Raw genomic sequence first — 13,204 nt, forward strand, 5'->3', positions numbered from 1 at the left:
CAAGCTTAAATCCACATGACCCGAAAGAAGATAAATTGATCAGATATGCAATTATTCCAACAAATACTCTTTTTAATTTTAATTATGAATGATTTCTCTTTTCAAACACATAATAGATCCACATTTATACTAAAGTTTTATGGGTGATGATCACTCTCTGACCTAGCAAAATTTTTAAAATGAAAGCAAAAATGGAAATCTATGATGTGAATAAATATATAATTTAGGATGGAGCTAAGCATGTGAGAAAATTGAGTGCTATAGGCAGAATGATCATGTCCAAAGCTACCATTCAAACAACAAAAGCCTAGGTCATGTAAAAACTACATAAAACTTTATTGGTCATTCGTTGAAACAATGCATGTGGAATGTGTTCTGAGAGTCAAGTAAACAAGGCACATATGATCAATCAATCAATCAATCATAGCACTTGTAAAGCGCACTACATACCCGTGAGGGTCTCAAGGCACTAGGGGGGGGATGCTGCTACTGTTCGAAGAGCCAGGTCTTGAGGAGTCTCCTGAAGGTTAGGAGGTCTTCGGTCTGCTGTAGGTGGATGGGGAGAGTGTTCCACGTCTTGGCGGCGAGGTGGGAGAATGATCTGCCGCTGGCGGTCACTCTTTGGAAGCGGGGGACGGTGGCGGGCGGGGGTGTAGAGGCCGAGTCGGCTGTTGAGGTACGCTGGTCCGGTGTCGTGGAGTGCTTTGTGTGCGTGGGTGAGGAGCTTGAAGGTTATCCTCTTGTTGATGGGGAGCCAGTGCAGGTCTTTCAGGTGGGGTGTGATGTGGCTGCGGCGGGGGATGTCGAGGATCAGGCGTGCAGAGGCGTTATGGATGCGTTGGAGTCATTTCAGGAGTTTGGCCAGGGCTCCTGCGTAGAGTGCATTGCCGTAGTCCAGTCTGCTGCTGACGAACCTTCTAGTTTCGGTGGGGATCCACTTGAAGATCCTGTGAAGCATGTGAAGGGTGTTGAAGCAGGAGGAGGAGACGGCGTTGACCTGCTTTGTCATGGAGAGTGTGGAGTCGAGGATGACCCCCAGGTTTTGTGAATGGTTGGTGGGTGTAGGGGGTGCTCCTAGTGCCGTCGGCCACCAGGAGTCATCCCAGACTGAGGGGGTGGAACCGAGGATGAGGACCTCTGTCTTGTCCGAGTTTAGCTTCAGACGGCTATTCCTCATCCAGTCGGCGATGGCCTTCATTCCTTCGTGGAGGTTGGTTTTGATGGTGTGGAGGTCCTTGGTGAGCGAGAGGATCAGCTGGGTGTCGTCGGCGTAGGAGATAATGTTGAGGTCGTGCTGTCGGGCGACGTGGGCGATTGGTGCCATGTAGACGTTGAACAGCATTGGGCTGAGGGATGAGCCTTGGGGTACGCCGCAGATGATCTCGGTGGCTTCGGAGCGGAAGGGGGAGGCGGACGCTCTGGGTTCTCCCGGAGAGGAAGGGGGTGGTCCAGTCCAGGGCCTTCTCTTGGAGTCCGGTGTCATGGAGGCATGCTCTTAGTGTGCGGTGGCAGACTGTGTCGAACGCAGCTGACAGGTCCAGGAGGATGAGGGCCGCGGTTTCTCCGTTGTCGAGCAGGATCCTGATGTTGTCGGAGGCGACGATGAGGACAGTTTCGGTGCTGTGGTTGCTGCGGACCCCGGACTGGGACGGATCCAGGGTGTTGTCCTTTTCGAGGAAGCTGGTCAGTTGTTTGTTGACGGCCTTTTCGATGACCTTCGCCGGGAACGGGAGCAGGGAGATGGGCCGGATGTTCTTGAGGTCCTTGGGGATCTGCCTTGGGTTTCTTCAGTAAGGCATTGATCTCTGCGTGCTTCCAGCTCTCCGGGAAGGTCGCTGTCTCGAAGGAGATGTTGATGGTTTTCCATAGGTGGGGTGCGATGATGCTGCTGGCTTTGTTGAAGATGTGGTGTGGACAGGGGTCTTCTGGTGATCCAGAGTGGACGGTGTTCATGATCTTGATGGTGTCGTCATCGTTGATGTTGGTCCAGGCGAGCAGGCGGTTGGTGCGGGTGGTGGTCGTGGGGGCGGGGGTGTCGGTGGTTGCCGGGGTGGTGACGGCATCGAAGCTGTCGTGGATGTCTGCGATCTTGCGATGGAAGAAGGTAGCCAGCGAGTCGCACAGGTCTTGTGACGGTGGGATGCCGTTGGTGTTGGAGCTGGGGTTGGAGAGTTCCTTAACGATGCTGAAGAGCTCTTTGCTGTTGTGTGCGTTGTTGTCTATGCGGTCACTGAAGGCGGTCCTTTTGGCGGATCTGATGAGTTGGTGGTGTTGGCGGGTGACGTTCCTGTGGGCTGAGTCGCTTTCCGGTGTTCTTTCGTGGGTCCAGTTTTTTCCTAGTTTTCGGCAGGTTCGCTTGGAGGCCTGGAGGTCTTCATTGAACCAGCTGGCTCTCTTACTGGTGTGGGTGTTGGGGGGCTTCTTGAGCGAGGCGAGGGTGTTGGCGCAGTCATTGATCCATTGTCTGAAGCTGCAGGCTGCGGCGTCGGGGTCGGTCGGGTCCGCGGGTGGGCTCTGGGCGAGGGTGGCCGTTAGCTGGTCCTCGGTGATCTTGCCCCAGCTGCGATGAGGCATCTGCTGGGTGTGGTGGTGTGTGGTGGGTTTCCGGAAGGTGAAGTGGATGCATTGGTGGTCGGTCCAGTGGAGTTCGGTGGTGCGGTCGAAGAAGATGTGAGTGCTCGCTGAGAAGATGGGGTCAAGCGTGTGGCCAGGGAAGTGAGTGGGTGTTGTGACGAGTTGTCTGAGTCCGAGGTTGCCGAGGTTGTCGATCAGGGTGGAGGAGTTGGTGTCGTTGTTGTTCTTGAGGTGGAAGTTCAGGTCCCCGAGGAGGATGTAGTCCATGGAGGCGAGGGCATGTGTGCTGATGAATTCGGTGATGGAGTCGCTGAACTGCGGTCGGGGTCCGGGGGTCTGTAGATGAGGGTGCCTCTGAGGGTGGTGTTGGGGTTGGTGTGGATCTGGAAGTGCAGGTGTTCGGTGGTGTTGAGGGTGTCGTCAGCGTGTGTTGAGATTTTGAGAGTGTTCCTGTGGACGATGGCAATTCCTCCTCCTATTCCGTTGGTGTTGTCCTTGCGGGTGATCTTGTAGTCTTCCGGGATTGCTATGGCGATGTCAGGTGCCGAGGAGGGGGTCAGCCAGGTCTCTGTCAGGAAGGCGACATCTGGGGCGTTGGTGTCGAGTAGGTCCCAGAGTTCGACTGCGTGGTTGCGGGCTGAGCGGGTGTTGAGCAGGATACATCTGAGGAAGTTGGGTTCCTTGTTGGGCGGGTTGGCGGGCCGGATGCTGGTGAAGGTGCAGTTCCGGCAGGAGAAGGGTCCTTGAGTGCTTTTCTGGGTGGCCTGGCACCAGGTGCAAGATCGTCCGGCATTGAGTGCGTGGGGAGTGATGGAGCCGTAGCGGAGGTGGGCGTCATGGTGTGTGTGGGAGCCAGGGGTCCTTGTGCTGGACGCGGTCCAGGCGCGGACGGGTGCAGACAGGCTTGCCTTAGGTACGCCAGCGGCGCGCCCACTGCGTGCGGCCGCTGTGCGGCCGCTGCGTGGCCTCCATATGAGGGGCTGTGGGATGGAGGAGCAGCTTGGAGTTGGGAGCGGGGTGGTGAATCGGTTTGGAGGGGGTCGGGGCTGCAGTGGCGGGAAACTTGAGGGGGGGAGTGGGTGGGGTCACAGAAGGCAAAAGGGACAACAAGAGAAGGGGGCACAAGGGAGAAAACGGACGCAAACAACCAACAGTGGGGGCAGAGAGATATAGGCAGAAGCAATACGAGGCAGGCAGTACAGAGGCAAAACGAAGTAAAAGCAAAGAGCAGGCGGGATACCGGTCAACGGGTGGCAGCAGCAGCGGTGCTCAAGTCACACAGGGGGTTGCGTGGCGGTGAGGGGAGCGACCTGCCTGGTGACAGGTTCAAGGGTCGCACTCTCTACCGCTGCACGGCCTCCATATGAGGGGCTGTGGGAGGGAGGAGCAGCTGGGAGGCGGGAGCGGGCTGGCGAATGGGTTTGGAGGGGGGCGGGGCCACAGGGGACGCACCGGTGGGAAACTTTAGGGGGGAGCGGGTGGGGGTCACAGAAGGCAAAGGGGACAACAAGAGAAGGGGGCACAAGGGAGAAAACGGACACAATAAAACCAACAGTGGGGGCACAGAGATATAGGCAGAAGCAATACGAGACAGGCAGTACAGAGGCAAAACGAAGTAAAAGCAAAGAGAAGGCAGGATACACACACATGCTCAAGTCACACAGGGGGCTGCGTGGAGGTGAGGGGAGTGACCAGCCTGGTGACAGGGTCAATGGTTGCTCTCTCTACTGCTGCACGGCCTCCATATGAGGGGCTGTGGGAGGGAGGAGCAGCTGGGAGGCGGGAGCGGGCTGGCGAATGGGTTTGGAGGGGGGCGGGGCCACAGGGGACGCACCGGTGGGAAACTTTAGGGGGGAGCGGGTGGGGGTCACAGAAGGCAAAGGGGACAACAAGAGAAGGGGGCACAAGGGAGAAAACGGACACAATAAAACCAACAGTGGGGGCACAGAGATATAGGCAGAAGCAATACGAGACAGGCAGTACAGAGGCAAAACGAAGTAAAAGCAAAGAGAAGGCAGGATACACACACATGCTCAAGTCACACAGGGGGCTGCGTGGAGGTGAGGGGAGTGACCAGCCTGGTGACAGGGTCAATGGTTGCTCTCTCTACTGCTGCACGGCCTCCATATGAGGGGCTGTGGGAGGGAGGAGCAGCTGGGAGGTGGGAGCGGGGTGGCGAATGGGTTTGGAGGGGGGCCGGGCTGCAGGGGACGCAGCAGTGGGAAACTTGAGGGGGGGAGCGGGTGGGGGTCACAGAAGGCAAAGGGGACAACAAGAGAAGGGGGCACAAGGGAGAAAATGGACACAAAAAACCAACAGTGGGGGCACAGAGATATAGGTAGAAGCAATACGAGGCAGGCAGTGTAGAGGCGAAAACGAAGTAAAAGCAAAGAGCAGGCAGGATACCGGTCAACCGGCAACAGCAGCAGTGGTGCTCAAGTCACACAGGGGGTTGTGGGGCAGTGAGGGGAGCGACCTGTCTGGTGATAAGTATCATAAGTATGAAACAGAGTGGTATTAAAATCATTAGGTGATTATAATAAAGTGTTTATAGTACCTTTCTGTCAAGTATACAACATCACATCAAATAGAGCTCAATGATGTAGGCCCTTTAAAGCTTGCTAGGGGTAAATTAATATTAAGGACATCATTACGAGTTAGGTGCTCCTTTGGACCACCGTTTCGGCGGTCTGAGCGCAGTGAGCTTGGCAATTTGACTGCCGTATTACAAGTTGGACAGATTGACTTTCCGTAGACCGCTGCTGAATAGCTGACACCAATAGCCAACTCCGAATGTGGCCACCGTGGAGCGGGACTATGAGGCTGTGGGAGACCTGAACCGCCAGTGAAAACACCCCCCTAATTGCGACCTACTTTGCTGCCAGAGTAACCATAGTAGTCGAATCACCACATCTGAGACGGCAGAAAGGGATGGATCTATGGCCAAAACACACCTCTACTCACCCCTACTCAGCCATCATGGATCCCATCATGCATGTCCTGCTGTTGGTTTACCACCTTGAACAACTTCAAAACCCAGTCCGTTGCGGAAAAAATTTGAGGGAAGTCATATAACTACCTGTTACCATAGAATCCTCAGCAAAACGATGCACAACCAGGGACCAGGCAAGAATACATCTCTGTACTACGCATGCGAAGGATCGCATGCCATGACAACATGGTCGTTACAACGACCGCGTGTTACATCATAAACCATTACATCGCAAGTCGTTACAACGACTTGCTGTAGGGGGCGCGCGGGACTAAGGAATAGTATAATTTACTATTCCTACTCCAGTTTGTGCAACAGCATGGAAGGTGTTGGATTCTAAATCCAACACCTTCTGCCCCCTACAGCAAGTCGTTGTAACTACTTGCGATGTAATGGTTCGCAATGTAACGATGCGATTGTTGTAACAACCGCGTTGTAATGGCATGCAAAGTTTTGCATGCAATCTAAATGCTGTTTCCCCCAGGCAAGGGAGGAGTGGTCCCTAGGTAATTTACAGATATGCAGGGACCTCTCTGGGATTGTTTCTTATCAATCATCTCAAAGACATCTGTAGGAGGCCCTTCTAGGCAAAAACTATGGTACCACACAGGCACACTGTACACACATGGATATGTGTTTGCAAATGATATACTGTGATAGTGATGTGTGCAATATTTAATGTTCCACAGCACCACCTCCTCAGCAATATCACACCTATTAATCTCTGTCACACTTAACATTTGCTCTTTATCACTTGCCTGCCATGTTTCTACTGATCTTTACTAGTCATACAGCTTACTATTTCTGAAGTGTTGCTAAAGTGACATTGAACTGAATACAACTAACATGTAGCCTTGTGATAGGAATACTGACCAAGATGGTACAGTGAATGCGACACACTCATATTGCACACATCTCAGGTCCTGTTGTGAGGTCAAAGAACCATCAGTATGGATGTGTCATTAAAGTGAAACACACCTTCTCTGCTACAACTCTGTAGTGGACTCTCACATATCATCCACATGAATAGGCACTGTTGATCAATGGGATTACATAGAATCAGTGTGAGAAACATTATAAGGACACAATGGAAACACTCTCTGCAGTATAGCTAAGACTCTGTCAGGGGAACACTGGAAGGCTGGGGCCCAGGGGCACAGTACATTTTGCACATGTCTGACAAACGCCATGTGCACTGGAACTGGTAACTGAAGTATATCACTGACAACCAATAAAATAACCAAGTGCGGGGCTTGAGTAAGCAATCGGTAAGTGCAACTTATGAAAGCAAACTCAGAATGTGAAACACATCTAGATGAAGTAGCTGTATGGTACACATTGGAAAATGGACACATGTCCGTGCAGAACTACACAAAGGTATGACAAGTTGACACCCTCCATGTGTGGATACACAAATATCTAACTTAAACACACCTAACACATACACAACCTACATCATAGGAAGAAGGGCAAGTCAAATGACGTTGACAGTGGCCAGGCCAATGTGAACTATTTACCACATAACATGTTATCCATTGCAATGTCTGCCCAATCTGAATGTCAACCCACATAGACATCCATCCAACATTTACCCTTCTCCTGTGTAACTCAATCACTGACTCCAAGTGAAGAACCAGAACCTTTTGTGCCTGGCGGCGCAGGGTACGCCCAAAGTCTCCGGAGTTCACCTGCTTCGCTACACAGAGACACGGGACACTCTGTCGGCGATAGAAGATCAGATTTATTTAGCTGCAGCTAGTACAGTTATCCTAGAAGTACACAGAGTAGGTGCTCAGGAGACTGCCACTTCACTCTGTGGCGCACAGCGTTAAATACTATACAAGGTTCGGACATTTTGATCCAAAGCCCTCCCAGAACATACAAGAAAGAGCCAATAAGGAAAGTTAGAAAACAGCATGGAACCAATGGGAAAAGTTGGGAAACAAAAGTGTCAGATGACTAGTTCTAACACCAGCTTTGCAAATAGAGGCCGAAGGCGTATTTCGACACCAGGCTACAGAAAAAGCAGAATAGACTTTGTTCGCTGTGCTGCCTGAGTGATGGCAACACAAAATGGCGGCGGGCCACAAAATGGCGGGTCGCTTCGATCGTGATCGAAAATCGAAGCTCCTCAGACCCTCCTTTTGCCAGAACTCAGGCAAGATAGACTCATGTTAATCTGAGTCAATGTCGATAGCCATGAGGTCATCGAGTTGTTGCTGTAACATCATTCTTATGTTTTCTGTTACTTGCGGTTTGGGTTTTGGGATGCACATAGTAGCACAAAGATCACAGATAGCGGGACCACAGTGCATACAAAGGCAACAGGAGAAAATAATGGTCAAGATTATACCAAGAAACGTCAATGCTTTCCAACCCCATTTAGACAGTAGTCCCCAAAACCATTCCGTTAAAGACCAATCTCCTTCGTCCTGATGAATAGACTCAGAGATTATGTGCAACTTGGAGATAGCTTGGTATACTGTCGGAGCGTCATTAGGTATGAAAATAAAGCAACTTGACCCGATCAATTTGCATACTCCACCACGATCGGCAAGAACAAAGTCTAAGGCAACTCGATTTTGTAATGTCATAAGACGATCCGCCTGTAGTTCTGCCGTGATGTTACTTAAGGCTCCTACAGTGATGTCTATTGTAGTTTCTACGACACGGACCAATTGCCTTATATTTCTGCTGTTAGCCATTGGACCCCAGAAGGGAAGAAATCCCTTAAGGAAATCTCCTCCCTCTTGTCCTGCTGTGTCCTTTGAATCAATAATCCCTCTGCCGTATCGGGTTCGGTGATGATTTGCGGAAGCGGTGTAAGTAGGGGGAAGAAGAAAGGCTATATAACAAGTACCAGAGAAACCCATTGGTAACCAAGTATAAGCTCTATTATAGCAGATGAAATAGGTGCCTTGAGACGGCACTAGAGGAGGCGAGTTCTGAGAGGAATAAACGTACGTGTAGGAGCAGTTATTCCTTCGTGTAGTGTCAGAAGAGTGAATATTTATCTGCAAGCAGAAGTTGCCCTGATGTGGTATAGTCCAAATTGGCGAGGACTTTCCTTTTCCAATTTTATTACTAAGACTAGACATATATTGGGTGACGTTCCAATTAGTGTACGCTTTTCTTTCGTCAATGGAGATTTTACTGTTTTCCATGATTTTAGCCATAGCTACCATACCCTTAATCAAAGAACTATGACTAAAATCCGGATAATTAATATGTGAACTAACAGATCGTCTGAATTTGCTTTGATAAGCATTGGAGAAGATGACGAAGTAAGCCCAAGCAGAACCCTCATAAGAAAAAGGGAGAACTAGATATGGCATTCCTTTCTCTGTGGTATGTGGCATAAGACCACACACCCAACAATCAGTTGTATTAACCACTAATTGGTGCTGATGTAATAGCTGGATAAAGGAATTGTTATAATATTCGGTTCTTCTGACAAGTTCATGTGGTGGAAGAGTATGAAAGAGGTGTGGAGAGACAGTAGAAGAAGGCAAAGAGGAAGAAGGGGAGGCATCTTTTGGCTGCAAAGCATAAATTATCCAACTAATAAACGCCAAAACAATACACAATGATATAATAACACATAAAGTTATGCTGCAACGACTGTACATTATTTTACAGGATGCTTTCTTCATTTCATCTTTTCTTTCTTTATTACCTAGTGTAGTTTCCATCTTTCTAATGGATGCTCATGCAATCTTCCTCAATCGCTAAGTCACGATGTTCCACCGTCCTATGACACTGAAGATCCTGCAGGCCTATTGCCACTACTCAGGTCGTGACTTAGACTCCTACCGTGACCCTGCAACCGGGACAGAATACTACACAAGGGAGAAGAGTCTTAAATGTTCTTTGGTCTGGGTCTTAAATTATATCGTTCCTTCCCCGGAACATTCTGGTCTTGGAACAATGTTCGTGGTTTAGTCGTATCCAAGCGACGATGTGATGGAATTGCTTCCTGTAAAATGTCGTCGTCCTCTTTCTCAGACAGTGTCCCACTCAGGTGTGCATCGCTGAAGGGTACGAATCGTGGAACTCTTTCACTTTCACAGTCACCAACACCTCTGCGTACCCATTGATCGTATGGCATAGGCAAAGGCACTTTCTTACAATGCACACCGTGAATCCAATTTTTCTTTCTTTCGACTTTAACTGCTGTCCTTGTGGTGAGGAGGACCATTCGAGGCTCCCGCCATCTGGGTTCTAAATTGCTGGACCTCTGAAAATTCTTTACACATACCCAGTCACCTGGTCGGATGGAGTGACCTGGGTCTGTGGAAGCCTCCGGCACAGCACTCTGAACCTGTTGATGAAGAACACGCAATTTAGTCGTAAGGTCATGTAGATAGTCAATCAACATTGGATATGGCAAGTCTGAGTATTTCTTAGGGCGAGGGATTCCCCATACGTTAGCCGGATGGCCAAACACCACTTCGTATGGGCTAAGTCCCAAACGAGAGTGTACTGCAGTTCTGGTAAATAGCAGAGCTAACGGCAAAGCATTGGGCCAATTGAGTCCTGTACTTGCTTGAACCTTTGCTAACTTTAACTTCAAGGTTCCGTTGTAACATTCTACTAAACCCGCTGACTGTGGGTGATTTGCCGCGTGGAACTTTTGCTTGATACCAAGACCTGCACAAACTTTCTGCATGACTTGGCCAACAAATTCGCTCCCATTGTCACTCCAGACAATGCGCGGCAAACCAAACCTGGGGAAGAATTCTTTTTGAAGGAATTTAGCTGTGGATAGGGCTGTGTTATCCTTTAGAGGATATGCTTCTATCCATCTCGAAAAGGTGCATACTACCACCAGAACATATTTGAGGTTGTTGCATCGCTCCATATGAATCTAATCGATTTGCAACACCTCAAATGGATATGTCGGAGGAGCAAAGTGACCCGCTGGAGTTGGTGTTCCCTTTCCCAGGTTGAACATTAAACAAACAATACAGTGCTTCACTACATTGTCTGCACATTTTGGGATACTTTCATTCTGCCACACTGGAGCCAGAAGTTTACAAATGCCTTTTGCACTTAAGTGGGCTGGACCATGCGCCATAGTAACCACTGGGAGAACATAGGCATCTGGTAACAGCCAACGTTGATGTTCAGATAATTCCACCCAACAACCCATCTCATCTAACATTCCCGTACTTTCTTTCCACTTGCTTATCTCCTTCTCTGAAGCTTCTTTCTGAATCTCTTTTATACTTTCCACTGTATTCTCATACATTCCTCTCTCTCTGACCCAATTCGCAGGACCTGCCACATACATTTGACTTGTTGAATCTCTCGCTGTCTTCTTTGCTATTTCGTCTGCAAACGCATTTCCTCGACCAACATCATCCGTAATCTTTTTGTGTGCACTACACTTTACTATCGCTATTTGGGTGGGTAAGGCAAGTGATTCGAGGAGATCAGTCACCAACTGACCATGTTGTATTTTGGTGCCATGTGAAGTGAGAAAACCCCTTTCCTTCCAGAGGCGCCCGAAGTTGAACGCTACACCAAAAGCGTATTGGCTGTCAGTGTATACGTTCACTCTTTTCCCTTTCGATAATACACAAGCTCTTGTTAATGCTATCAATTCTGCTGCTTGCGCTGAATTATGTCTAATGCGTGCAGTTTCCACAATCGTATATAAAGTAGTTACAGCATAGGCTGAAACTGTATCTCCATTAGGCATTTTAAAACAGGAACCGTCTACCCATAGAGTTCCATCTGGATTCTCTAGCGGTGTGTCTCTCAGGTCAATTCTTCCTTTTGTCTCTTCCTCAGTACGGAAGAAACAATCATGTTGAGCCTCAACACATTCCAAAAGCGCTTTTTCACCTTCAGCAGAAATTCTATATTGTGGGATGCGCGGTAATTCAACATTGGGCTTAAGATGGAATCTCAAGACAACCAACATCGTTCGGACCCGTGGCCCAAAGTGCTGTTGGAAGAGAAAGTAATTCAGGTGGAAACTGATCTTTGGACAAATACATTGGGGAGACCAATTTCTGTCCTAAAGTAAGATGTACGCCAGAAGGAGAACAATATATTGTAGCATGCATTCTTTTCAATAGGTCTAGACACAACAGATTCTCACCGCAACCATTTGTTAACAGAAGTGGAGCTTCCAAATCATAAGAACCAACTGAAATGGGCATAGGGCAAGAAACTGGATTGCGAACAGGGGCGCCAGAAAATCCTACGGAAACATTCGTTAAGCCAGACAAAGGTGCCCCAGGGAGTTTAGAATGAATGATAGAACTTCTCATTGCTCCAGTATCCAGAAGAAATGGCTCTGAAACACCCATTGTAGTGACGTTAATATAAGGTCCATTTTGATCTACTGGGATTGGCACAACTCCCTTACTTTGTCCATGGCTGTCCTAGTTAGCATGAAGACTTTCATTCTCGCCTTCAACATAATGGTCTTCATTGTAATATTGTGCAGACCTCACATTTTGCTGATCAAAGTAGTTCATGGAATTGGGAGAAGGAAGGGCACGCTGTTCTTGAGTCAACACACCCCGACCTCTACCTCTGTTTGCTGACTGGAGGCCAGCACGACCTCGTGGAGCAGGTAACGCTCCATTGCGCTGCAATAAAACCGGACAACTATTCTTAAAATGACCTTCCTCTCTACAATAGGCACATTGATTAGGACCTAACAAAGGTCGCGGATTGTATGGCTCAGGTTTTTTATACAACCTCTGAAACTGCGGGGGGTGCTGAATTTGAGGCTGAGCATAACGTGGCAGATAGGCTTGTTGCAAGAGAACCTTCGTTTTTAATTCTTTCGTCTTTTTCTCTTGCTTTTCTTTTTCTTCCTTATCTCTATTCTCATAATATTGCGCAGTAGCCAATATCTGGGCAGAAGAAGAAACAGCCCATGAACTTTCTGAATCTTTTAATTTGTGTGACAGCTCGGGAAGCAAATTGAATACAAATTTGTCCACGAATAATCGCTGTCCACCCTCTGTAGCCATGTCTTGACCACTGTGGTCGATAAATGTCTCCTCTAAACGAGTAAAGAAGTCAGAGACACTTTCATCTTTCTTTTGTTTCCATGCTGCTAGTTTATCCCAGTTAACTCTCAATGCAGGCATCATAGTTTTCATTAACGTAATGATTCTACCAGGGAGTTCCGAGATCAGAGTGTCAGGCTTTGCGCCACCCACTTGGTCTCTATCTGTATTAGTTATAACATCCCAAGTAGCACCTAGTTCCTGCGCGTGATCCTCTCTACGAATTTTAGCCCATATTGTCTGTGGGACTACATTTCCCATTAGCATGTCAATATCTGCTAGGTTCATAATGCAGGCGTCAACTGTCTGCGATAATTCTTTATAATAACCTGCAGGGTTTTTACGAGGATCTGGTAAAGTCTGCTTAAGGGCCAAAACTTCAGATCTCTTCCAAGGGACATGTACCCATATACGTTGGAAATGAGCAGGAATAGCTGCATTAGCACCTACTGCCGCAACCTCTTCCTTCCATACTGGAGGAAACTCTCTCATAGGATAATTTTTCGACGTCAGTCTAACCGACCGATCGGAATCAAGGAAAATCTGAGAAAACAATAAGGATCTATAAGAGATAAGCGTTCTTACAGCTTCCTCAACCTTAGAA

The sequence above is a fragment of the Triturus cristatus genome, chromosome 5_2 (genome assembly GCF_964204655.1).
Source record: "Triturus cristatus chromosome 5_2, aTriCri1.1, whole genome shotgun sequence".
Taxonomy (NCBI): domain Eukaryota; kingdom Metazoa; phylum Chordata; class Amphibia; order Caudata; family Salamandridae; genus Triturus; species Triturus cristatus.